Genomic DNA, 13465 nt, shown 5'->3' on the forward strand with positions numbered 1-13465 from the left:
AAATGAAATAGGAAGGCCAACCCTGCAGATAATCTGAGGTCAGGATCCTAGTTTGTGTAAGTATCAAACGAACAGACTAGCCACAAATTTATCAGAGATACTTGGGGACTGGGACAGCCACATTCAATGGTGCTAAGTTCCCCTATTGTCCTGAAGAGACAGAAGGCTATGGATATATACAAATGTTTGTATATGCTCTGGAAAGAATAGAGATGGTACTTCCTGTCTACATGTTTCTGGCTTAATGTAACACAGAGAAGAAATGAGAGGGTACAGCAGAAAATGAAAGCTGGGAAAAACTTGTAAATTGTGTGCAATTGAATGCTTTACCCAAACTCTCACACAGATCCATTGGCAAAATGTGGGAGCCTCGTTGGCTCAGCGTTTCAGCACAACCTCTGACCAATCATTGGCTGACCAGTAAATTGTTTTGCAACAGGAAAACCCTTATTAACCAGGCTTAAAAATAAAAATAAGGCTTCAAAAAAGTACCTGAGTGGAAGCACTAATGGCTCTACAACATAGTAAAGACAGAAGTAGTCCAGGTGAGTCACAAAACAAAGAAATAAAGGTTATCTATGACAATAAACCCTGAAAAGAGGGACAAGAGTCTAGAATTGTTCTAGTGTATAATTTTAAACATTACTTAAAAATTTGAATCATGCAAAGTAACTGAAAAATATGACTAATACACAAGAATCAAAAGTAGTCAATGGAGCTGGATGTGGTGGCGCACACCTACAATCCCAGCAACTCTGGAGGCTCGGGCAGGAGGATTGCCAAGTTCAAAGCCTGCCTCAGCAACTTAGTGAGGCCCCTAAGTACCTTAGCAAGTCCTTGCTCAAAATAAAAAAATAAAAAGGGGCTGGAGATGTGGCTTAGTGGTTAAATGTCCCTGGGTTCAATCCCCAATTACCACCCCCTCCAAAAGTAGTCAATTGATATAGCTTCTTTTTTAAAAATATTTTTATTTGTCCGACAGAGCTTCTTAAGGGGCCCAGACATTGCACTTATCTCACAAATCTTTCAAACCTGTTACTATATATAAGTGTATGGAATTAAATGAATGTGTGATAGTATTATACTTTCAATATTGACACTTTCAATGACTCATCAAATAAAGAATCTCAATAAAAACAGAATTTACAAAAAAAAAAAACCCAAAACCTTGGGAATTCTGTTACTGATTAGTTAAACAACTAAAATTTTTTTAAAAAGTCATTAGAGGGAGATAAATTGCAGATCTGTATTGGTAGACGAAAAATTCAGCAAACTTGAAATGAGATGAATAGAAATCATTTAATCTGAAGAACAGAAAGAAAAATAAGGCAAGGGCTAGGGGTGTTCAAAATAATAATAGCAACAATGTAGTTGCAGATAGATGTTTGCACATTGAAGAAAATGAAGGACAGCAATGATGCAAGGAATGAATGGGAGGATGGAATTAGGATTATTTGTTATTATATGGTACTTGGAACACCTGTGTGGTGGGATAATATTATTTGAAAGTGGATTTGCATTAGTTATAAATATATATAGGAAACTATGTCTAACACTTTAGAAAGTTTAAAAACACAAATAGGAATAAAACACAAGGGTAACAAATAGGAAACTGTAAATATGGTATATATCAATTCACCTATATCAGCAACCATCTTAAACATCCATAGTATATATGTGAAATAGCAAATCATCAGAGTGGATTAAAAAACAAGACTCAATTATATGTTGTCTACAAGAAACCTGCTTTAAATATAAAGACACACATAGATTTATAGTAAAGGGATGGACAGGCTAATAGAGAGTTTGAGCAGCTACATTATTTTCAGATGGAGAAAACATAAAAGCAAGGAAAATTATCAGGGATAAAGAGAGTATTACATAATGATAAGGCAGTCAGTACTCCAAGAAGAGAATACTCCTTAACGTGCATGTGCAAAAACAGTCAGAACTGCAAGGGAAGATAGATGAATCTGTGAATAGTTGTAGACCAGCACCTCTCTACCAGAAATGGGCAGATCCAGCAGGCAGATGATCAGAAAGGACATACTTAAACTCAACATTTACATTAGCACCCCCTCTCCAATGAAATACTTGGGAATAAATCTAATAAAATTTGTGCAAAATCTATATGAGGATATCTACTAAACTCTGATGGAAGATATCAAAAAACTAAATAAAAAGAAAATATTCCATATTCATTGATGGGAAGACAATATTGTCATGATGTTAGTTTTTACCAACTTGTTCTATAGACTCAATGCAATCTTAATAAAAATCTCAGAAAATTACCTTGTGGATATTGACAAACTGATATATATATATATATATATATATATATATATATATATATATATATATATTGTATTGGGGATTGAACTCAGGGGCACTCAATCATTGAGCCACATCCCCAGCTCTATTTTGTATTTTATTTAGACAAGGTCTCACTGAGTTGCTTAGTGCCTCTCTGTTGCTGAGGCTGGCTTTGAACCGGGGATTCTCCTGCCTCAGCCTCCTGAGCCACTGGGATTACAGGCATGTGCTACCATGTCTGGCTGACAAACTCATACTTAGGTTTGTATGGAGAGAAAAAAAAACAAAAACAAAAACAAAAAGCAAAGTTAGAGGACTGACATACTCAACCTGAAGACATACTACCAAGCTACAGTAATCAAGATACAGTAATTAATTCAGCATGGCATTGGTAAAAGAATAAACAGATGGATCAGTGAAACAGAATAAAGAATCTAGAAATAACTCTATATAATTAGAGTCATTTTGTGTGTGTCTGGTGCTAGGGATCAAACCTTAAAGCAAGCACATGCTTGCTAAGCAGGTGCTCTGTCACTGAGCCCCTATTCCTAGGTTAACTGATCTATGGCAAAGAAGCAAAGACAATACAATGAAGAAAATACTAGACATTCATAGGAAAAATGAATTTAGACAGAGATCTTACTCCCTTCACAAAAATTAACTCTAAATTGATTATAGATTTAAAGATTAAACATAAAACTCAAGACTATATCACTCCTAGACGATAATAGAAGAGAACATCAAATTGGCCTTGGATGTAATGATGACTTTTTAGGTACAACATAAAGAGCTTGATCCATGAAAGAAATAATTGATAAGCTGGACTGTTAAAATTCAAAACTTAAGCTCTGTGAATGACAACGTCACGAGAATGAGAAGACAAGTCACAGACCAGGGTGTTTGTGTGTGGGGAGGATATTTGCAAAAGGCAATGTGACTTATCAAAAATGTACAAAAAATCTTATAACTCAACAGTAAGAAAACAAACAAAATTAAAATATAGACAAAAGACCTAAGCAGACAGTTCACCAAAGGCAGATGGCAAGCAAGAAGTTATAGTCAATGAAAATTAAAACAATGAGCTACTGGTGCACACTCGGTTAGAAAGGCCAAAATCCCGAACACCGAGAGCTATGAAGGCTGGTGAGGATGTGGAGCAACCAATATTTCATTCATCGTGTGTGTGTGTGTGTGTGTGTGTGTGTGTGTGTGTGTGGTGTTTGCATCCCAAATGGTTCAGCCCCTCTGGAAGACAGTTTGATAGTTTCTTACAACCAGCAAACAAACTCCCAGCAAAACAACAACATAAGAACTAAATGTACTTTTACCATATGATCCTATAATTGCATTCCTTCATATTTACCCAAATGAATTGGAAACTTAGGTCCACACATAGCATCTTTATTCATAAGTACGAATGCTTGGAATTTACCAATCTGTTCTTTAGTAGGGTAATTAGACCGTTGAGATGGATTCCTATTCCTCTTTTGTGACGATGTGCTTTGGAGTGTAGTTGTCGCTTTTGTAATAAGTCCTGTGCTGTTGGTGTCTCTTGTATAATTCATGTGTTGGTTTCAATTGCCAATGCCTCTCAATGCTACTGCAGAGCTGCTATAATGCTGTGGGTTTTTCAGAGCCATTGTTTTGGAATCTTTCTCTGATTTTGCTGTAGTAGATGATGTCCAAGACTGAGATCTAGTGTGCCCTTGTAGTCATTCCCACTTGGGGGATAGTTGTTGATTTGGAGTTTTTGTCTCCCTTATTCTATGTGTTAAAATATTTGTTGAAGCTTGAGCGGGATTTGTGTGTGCAGCAAGGTGCACTGTCCCTCTGCTGAGTTGGAGGTATAGTTTGGCTGCGGAGTCTCCCTTGCCAGTGTATCAGCTGCTTCCTACCACTGGTCTGTGGTCCTGCCTCTCTGCCTCCCTGCCCTCCTGCCAAAGAGTCTTATAAATCTTTTTTCATGAAAGCATTATTATTGCCTGTAAAAAAAATACTTCTAGAAGAAAGTATTAGCAATTGGTATGTCTTCTCTACACTTTAATGCAGACAGTTTATGTAACCTATAGGCTTACCCCTATATATACTGTTCTGCTTCTTTCTCTTTTTAGTTAATTATCGTGTATAACATTTCAAGTTGGTACACAGGTCTTCATTTCATTTAAAAATACTTAATAAAAGCTACGTGAGTGCAAAAAGAGAGAAAATCTTCATTCTAAGGTTTATTAGCTGAGTCAGAAATAGTTAAGAAAGATTTTTAAAATGTGCCTTTTAAAATTTTTCCTGCTAAAATATAAGTTTCATAAGGGCAGGCAGGGGTTTTGCTTCATTTGTGTAATGATATATTTCTAGTATCTAAAGTAATAGACATAACTATATAAGCAATTATCATTTATTAAATGTTTACTTTGTGCATTTCATACAGTATTTATTTAATTTTTTGAATTGTTCTAATGGGTTATACATGACAGTAGAATGCATTGTGACACATTGCACACAATGGAGCACAACTTCTCCTTCCTCTGGCTGAACATTAGAGTCACACTGGTAGTGCGATCATATATGTATATAGGGTAATAATGTCCATCTCATTCCACTGTCCTTCCCATCTGTTGCATCACAGGACTAAACAGATCAGGGTCACTCCAAGTGAATTTGGGGATTAAATAAAGACAGAGACATAGAAAGTACCTTTTCTTTGGGTTCAGGGACCACTCCTCAGCTGCAGCTCCCACAAGGTGGGGGAATCTTTTGGAATCTTTTCTCTGAGAAAAGGCAAGAAAGAGAATGAGGAGCGCATGCTGAACCCTTTTATTGGGGAGAAGCCATTCAAATGAGTAAGGGGTCAGGTTTCAGGCAGTTGAGTCTAGCTTTGTGATGTCTGGCTGTCAGCAGGTTGACTGATATCTAGGAAGGCCACGCTCACGTGGTGTGTGTGGATCATAGGCAGAGTAAGCAAAAGGACGCATATGGTGCCTACCCAAAGAGAGAGGCAACGTTGGTTCAGTCCACCTGATGTGCTCAATGCTCATAGTTCACACACACAGTCCATCTCCACACTCTCATCATTCAAAACCAAGGGGAGCTCAGTTCCCTTGTGGTAGCTCCCGAAATCCATCCTTACACCCTCTCCTCCACCCTCACTCCCCTCTGAACAATCCAAAGTTCCTTCATTCTTCCCTCACTCCCATTATGGTTTAACATCCACATATCAGAGAAAACATTCGGCCTTTGGTGTTTTGAGTTTGGCTTGTTTTGCTTAGCACGATGTTCTCCAGCTCCATCCATTTACCTGCAAATGCCATAATTTTGTTCTTCTTTAAAGCTGAATAATATTCCATTGTGTATATGTGACACATTTTCTTTCTCCATTCATCTGTTGAAGGACACTGGGTTGGTTCCATAATTTAGTTATTGTGAATTGAGCTGCTAGAAACATTGATGTGGGTGCATCACTGTAGTATGCTGATTTTAAGTCCTTTGTGTATAAACTGAGGAATGGGATAATTGGGCCAAAAGGTGGTTCCACTCCAAGTTTTCTGAGGAATCTCTATACTACTTTCCAGAGTGGTTGCACCAGTTTGCAGTCCCACCAGCAATGTCATACAGTATTTTATCTTGTAAAATGCTTAAAACAACTTTATAAAATGGACACTGTCATTATACCCACTTAACCTATTAGGAGACTGAGACATGGGGAAGTTGTATAACCTGTCCCAAAGCACACACTGTTAAGAGTGTGTTAAGAGCTATGATTTGAGAGCAGTAAATTTTTTTAGACCCATATTTTCAACCACTGGACACTTGGCTCAAAGGTACAGGATCAAGAAGAGACATGTTAGGGTCCAAAATTCCATGTGAATTTGTGATCTTGAATTCATGACAGAAATCAGACACAGCTTGTATTGTTCCCCTTGGGGGAGGAGTGAGTGTTATCCTTTTCCCTGTGTATGTATGTGTGTATAGGGATTGGTGATCACAGGTGTGTATGGACTGGTGGAGACCCAGCACACCTTCAACCTTTCTTTTAGTGGTAGCCAGTTCCTTGATCTGAGGATTCTTTCTCTTGCAATCTGAGCCTGCTAATCCTCTTGCCTGTGTGGGCTGTCCATCAGAATATTTCCCTGGAATCTTTATACACTTCAGTGGGAAAGAAAAGCCTTCTCCTTCTTGTCCTCTACAATTGTATTTAGATAGGCACTTCTACTTAGAATTCTATAAAAATGAGGGATTGTTAAATCCATATTATATAAATAGATACAGTTCCCAATAAAATTAAATTAGGCAAAATTTTCATGTGTTAACTATAGTAAATATGGGGTTTGATTTCCAATTACCTCGTCATTAAGTTAAATTCCACTGGTTGTCCGGAGATTCTTCTTGGGAATCATCAATCCCCTTCATCAAAGCTCTTGACACTTATAGTAGGCTAAAATATGACTCTCCAATGATATCAAATCCTAGTCCTTGAAACCCCAGGTATATTACTTTATTTGGAAAAAAGTTCTCTGCAGAAGAGATTAAGTAAGGATTGTGAAAGGGAGAGATTATTCAGGATTATCTAGGTGGGCCCTAATTGCCATTATCTCCATCTTTATGAGGTGAGGGCAGAGAGAGTTTTATACACACAGAGAATAAGGTCATGTGAAAAAGAGCACAGAGAGATTTCAAGACACTGACCTTGAAGACTGGAGTAAGGTGGCCACAAGTCAAGGAGTGCTGGCAGCCACCAGAAGCTGAAAGAGGTAAGGGATGGATTTTCCACCAGAATCTCTAGAGGGCATACGACTATACCCACACCTGGGTTTTTGTCTAGTGGTACTAATTCAGAGTGCTGGCCTCCAGAACTAGAGCAAATAAAATTTCTGTTATTTTAAACCACAAATTTGCAATAATTTGTTACAGAAGTCACAGGAAACTAATATAGTAGTAATTTTTGAAGCCATATTCCTTTAAATATAAAATATTTGCCAAGAGCATTATTATTTTTTTCAAAAATGTTTTGCAAAATCTGGGGATGTTTCTCAATGTTAGAAACAAGCTTTCACATTTTGGGTCCTGGGCTTGATTCTCAGCACTGCAAAAAGAGGGAAAAAACTTTTGCAAATTTCTGCCTGCCTGCTCTAGAAATTGACTCACATATTAGTAGCAGTCTTTCCTCTCACCTCTCTTACCAGTTTTCTTTATTCTAGGTTTATGATTTTTTATTTTGGTCTGTTTCTGTGTTTTCTGCTTTTCTGGGACAAATAAGGAAAGTCTTATTCTTACCTTTTTATTTCATTAAAAAAATAAATCCAACAACTTTATTATTGATCCAACAACTTTATTATTGGGATCAAACTGACTTGGATTTGCTACATGAGAAGAAATGTCCCTTTAGGTTATAAAGGCCTGGTGGTTACTGTTTTATTATTTTATCCTCAATACCAAATAAGGAACATTTTTTTTCTCTGATATGTCTTAAAATATTTTTATATGCTTAGAAATAAATATGGGCATCTAGGATGAAAGTGCATAGGATTAAATCTCAACTCTCACACTTCTGAATTGTGTCACCTTTTGTAAGTTGCTTAACTTTTACCTTAAGCTTTGGAATTTTTCATCTGTGAAACAGAGATAGCAGTAATGTTGTTGTCAAGATTAAAGGAGTTAATATATTCAAAGCACTTAAAACAGTGTCTGGCACATGGCCAGTGTGGCTCCACAAATATTGCTGTTATCATCATCACCAACATCACTGTCCAGTATGTTAATTGTACCATCTCATCCGGGTCTTTGTCTGGGCAGGGGCCATTTACTAAGCATCCCTTTAACCTGTCTCTCCTGCTGTCAGTGGCCTACCCAAGGCAGAACACACTGTTCTTTTCACATTCACAAGGAGGAATTGATAAAAGGCTTTCTGTGTGAAGTGCATCTCATTTTTATGAGCCATCATTGTCTGTCAGAGCAACAATTTGGTTAAATTACATAAAAGAATATTTGAATTTCTCAGTTTCATTCTGTAGTATAGAGGATAAAATAGAAATTTTCACAGAATCACCTTTGAAATCAAGGGATGATTGTGGTTTTGCTATAAGCATTCATTCAACCTGTATTTACCTAATTCCTACTGAATGGCCAGCCCTAGGCTAAGTCCTGGGGACACAGCAGTGAACAAGACAGACATGATTTCTTCTCCGTAGAACTTATACTCTAGTGAAGACAGACCAAAAAACATCAATAAATAAGTGTGGGCTGAGGTTGTGGCTCAGAGGTAGAGCACTCATTTAGCAGGCATGAGGCACTGGGTTCGATCCTCAGCACCATATAAAAATAAAATAAAGGGGGGCTGGGGTTATTGCTCAGTGGTAAAATGCATGCTTCACATTTGTGAGGCCCTGGGTTCAATCCTCAGCACCACATAAAAATAAATAAAGATACTGTGTGTTAATCTATAACTAAATAAATATTAAAATCAAATCAAATAAAGATATTGTGTCCACCTATAACTAAAAAATAAATATTTAAGAATATAAGTAAATAAATAATAAGTCTATAAAATAATTTTGAATTGACATAGGAAGTATGAAAGCCAAAGCTAAGATTTTGATATGAAAATGAGAGATCAGTAGGATTTTATAGGTTACAGCTGCTACAGGGCAAAAGGAAGCATCCCATGCCTGTTCTTGCTTTGTTAAGCCTGACCAAAGCCTGATCCTATAGCAGACCAAGAACCTGCAATGGATTGGTCCTATGATGGGATGCAGGGAAGAAGAAATTTTAGAAAGTCAACAATTCAGTTCTAGTCAATGACCCCATAGCTTCTTGTCCCTATGCATACCCCATAACTTCTTGTCCCTATGCAGTAGCATATATATCCTGAGAGAGAAGCAGATATGTATGATAGGCTATGTACTAGGACAAAGAACAACATATGTCCTAATTGGATCAGCACGTGTGCTAAACTGAATTATTGTTTCTGAATGCTAGCAGAGGAAGAAAGAGTATACTTCCCTATACCACAGATGTCAGGTTGGTCCATGAGATGTCCTCCAGTTATTGAAGTCTAAGCAGAAGTAGCATGCGTCATTTCCAGACAGTCACTTTTAGACTGAGTTTGTGGTTTACTGTTTCTCCTTTTTCTCAACTATGAGATGGGTGATGATCCAGATAGAGGCAGATCCATCAGCCTGTGGTCCAGGATGAGAGGAATGAATATAAGCGAAGCTATAATGACTTATAATGAACACGAAGGAGTGAAAAAAATGAAACTTTGTGTTATTAAAAAAAAGGAGATTTTTTGGGGAGGTTAGAGGTGGGTGCAAGTAGGGTTCAAGAATAGCCTTACTCAGGAGTGGACATTGAGGAGAAATTAGTAGAATGAGACAGACATGAGAAAGGCTGCAGGAAGAACATTCCAGACAGAGGCAGTAGCATGTTTTAACGTGTTACCAGAAGATAAAAAATACCAGGGTGGCAAGAGGAAAATGGGCAAGAGGAGGAGCTGAGGTCTCAAGATGGGCTAGCGGGGATGGGCTGGGGCAGGAAAGGAAGTCCTAGGATGGAGTTTGTGTCTCATCCTAGGTGCAACGGGAAGTCATCAAAAGGATTTAAACAGTGGAGTTTTAATTAAAAAGTCTTTTTTCTTTTTATTTATTTATTTTTGCCTTTAAGAATATATTTTTATAAAGACAGACTATCAAGGAAGAAAATTAGGTGGCGGGAAGGAAGGGCAAGAGAGGGTCATGGGGAGGGTGGATATAATTAAAGCATTATATATACACGTAGGGAAATGTCACAGTGAAACCAATTAATCTGTACAATTAATATGATTAATTATAATTTTAAAAAGAATATGTTTAAAAATTTGTTGTGGTAAAAATACTTAACATGAGATCTACCCTCTTAACATTTTAAATGTAGTACACATTATTGTTATCTAGAGCGACACTATTCTAGAAGAGAGCTTATTTTTTTCCTTCTTGTACTGAAACTTTATGCCTTCTGATTGGTAACTGTACAATCTGCCTCCTCCCAGCCTCTGGCAGCCAGTATTCTACTCTTTGATTCTAAGAATTTGACTATTTTAAATACCTCAAATGGGTCAACTTAGGCGGTATTTTTCTCTCTATGACTGGCTTATTTCACTTAGCATAATGCCCTCAAGCTTATTCCAGACTCTCTTTCTTTTTAAAAAGCTGAACAATATTCCATTGTATGTGTATACCACATTTTCTTTATTCAGTCATCTGTCAAATGGACATTTGTGTTGTTTCCATGTTTGGCTACATGTGACTAATGCTGTTGTGAGCATGGCGCTGATAATATCTCTTTCAGTCCTGATTTCAATGATTTGGATGAATGCCCAGAAGTTGAATTGCTAGATCATATGGTAGTTATATTTTTAATTATTTGAGGAATCTCCATGCTGTTTTCCACAGAGGATGGACCATTTTCCATTCCCACCAACAGTGTTCTAGAATTCTGACTTCTCCACAACCATCCCAACACTTGTATCCTTTTTTAAAAAAAATAATTGCCATTCTAACAGGTGTGAGGCGATAGGTCACCGTGTTTTCATTTGTATATCCCTATTATTAATAACTGAACATTCTTCCACTTGCCTATTGGCCATTTGTACATCTTTTTGGAGAAATGTCCATCCAGGTCCTTTGCCCACCTAAAAAAATTTGGGTTATTTGTCTTCTTCCTATTGAATAGTTAGTGTTCCTTATGTATTTTGAATGTTAAATCCTTAACAAATATATGGTGGCCACATATTTTCTCACATTCTGTGGGATGTCACTTTGCTCCATTGATTGTTTCCTTTCCTATGCAGAAGCTTTATACTTTGATTTTATCCCACTTGTCTATTTTTACTTTTGTTGACTATGCTTTTGGGATCATATCCAAAAAGTTGTCTCTCAGACCAATGCTCACTCTCTGTGATATAATCTTTATTAAAGATCATTTGCTTTTAAGGTGTGAATATATCTCTGTGATGTTCATTCTGTTCCATTGGTCTCTATATTTGTGTTTATGCCAGAACCATACCTTTGTTTACCATAGCTTTGTAATGTATTTTGAGATCAGGAAGTGTGATGCATATAGCTTTGTTCTTCTTGCTCAAGATTGCTTTGGCCATCTGGAGTCTTTTTGAGCTCCATTTTGAGTTCTAATAGTTTCATTTGGATGCTTTTTTCTAGTTATGTGAAAATACCATTGAAATTTTGTTAAAGATTCCATTGAATTTGTAGATCACTTTGAGTTGTATGGACTTTTAAACCATATTAATTATACCAGTCAATGAATATAGATATAGATCCCACATATTTGTGTCTTCTTCAATCTCTTTCATCAGTGTTTTATTGTTTTTATCATATAGATCTTTCACCTCCTTGGTTAAATTTATTCCGAAGTATTTTATTTTATTTTTTGACTTTTCATGATGGACCATTTTATTCCAAATTTCTCTAAGAAAGTGACTTATAGGTTAACAAAAATGCATGATAGAGTGACATATGCAATCTCATATAGAAACTGAAATGAAACATTGAACATATGGTTTTAGATCCTCCAAAGAAATGTGACCATATTTGATGGCTGCACATTCATTTTCTCTTTCTTGTGAAAAGCCTAAAAAGTTATTATTTTGTCAAATACAAATGTATTGCTTTATTAGAATTTTAAAACTAAATATGTGTTGCATATAGTGAATAAGAATATTAAAGATCTTCATTGAAAACCTACAATTAATATTGAACATCCCCTGAATATAATCAAGAATTCATTCATATTTTAAAAATATAATAATTTGGTTGAAAACCAAAAAATAGAATGAAAAACATCTTCTCTTCCATTACATAAAGTTAAAAAGAAACAAAAAGATTAAACAATGCTTCACACAATATTTAAGTAATATATATACAAAATTTCTTTTTTCCCATCACTTTTTTTTTTAAATTTGAAATCATGCAGACTGTGTTTCTTGCATGACTTACTGCATTAGAGATCAATCATCTTAAGATATATACAACACCAGCCCCACGTGTTAACTATTTCAAAATTAAATGGCACACTTAGAAACATAAATAAAAAGTGCTTTGAAGTAAGTGACAATAAAAGCTTAAAATATCAGGATCTCTGGGATGAAATAGTACTCAGATGAACATTTATAATTTAAAGTACTTGTACCAGAAAGAAGCTAGAATATCAATCTCATTAATTTCAAATTATGAAGTAGGAGGAAAAAATAAGAGTAGGAGCAGAAATAAATGAAATAGAGAAGAAATAATACAGCTAAAATTTGATAAAAAATAAACAAGTCTAATCAAGAAAAAAGCAAGAGCACAAAAATTAATATTGGCAGAAAGGGAGCTATCAAAATAAACCTACAAATGCTAAAAGTATATTAAGGTAATATAATAACTGCATGTCAACATATGTGATAGCTTACATAACTATATTAGCGAAAGACCTGTGTGCTGCTGGGAAGGAATTGTATTCAGACATTGATGGATGATGGCACTGAATTTGGTCAAGTGCATTTCTGCATCTACAGAGACAATCCTGTTAATATATAGTATATCACATCAGTTGGTTTGTGCCGCAGTCTGGCTGGGCACAATTCAGGAGCCACTTGTCAAAAGAAACTAACTTTATTTTTAGAACTACAAACGCCAAACAAAACAGCTCCTCAGGAAAAACCCTCAGAGCCCAACTGCCACCACCGGCTTCCACAAGCCTCACACCCACACAAACCTCACCACCTCCCACAATCCTCCTGCTCTTGAGGCCGATTGGCTGGGTTGTGTGGGCGGAGCCAAAGAAGTCCCCCAATGAGCAGCTCTGTGGTCTGAAAGGGCAGGGAAACAGCCCAATGAGCAGCTCCGTGGAGGAGCCAATCAGCTAGATGTTGCTGGGGCTGCTGTGAGCCAATCATCAGCTGGCAGTCTGAAGGGCAGGGAAACAGCCCAATGAACATGACCGCAGAGGAGCCAATCAGCTAGATGTTGCTGGGGCCACTGTGAGCCACTCATCAGCCGGCAGCTGGAAGTTTGCTGGCAGCTGGAAGTTTGCTGGGGCCCCTTTGGCTGTGGCTCTCAACAGGTTTTCATATGTTGAACCATCCTTGCATCCTAGTGACAGATCCTACTTAGTGTTGGTGTATAAT

Source organism: Urocitellus parryii, chromosome 2 (genome assembly GCF_045843805.1).
Source record: "Urocitellus parryii isolate mUroPar1 chromosome 2, mUroPar1.hap1, whole genome shotgun sequence".
Classification (NCBI taxonomy): domain Eukaryota; kingdom Metazoa; phylum Chordata; class Mammalia; order Rodentia; family Sciuridae; genus Urocitellus; species Urocitellus parryii.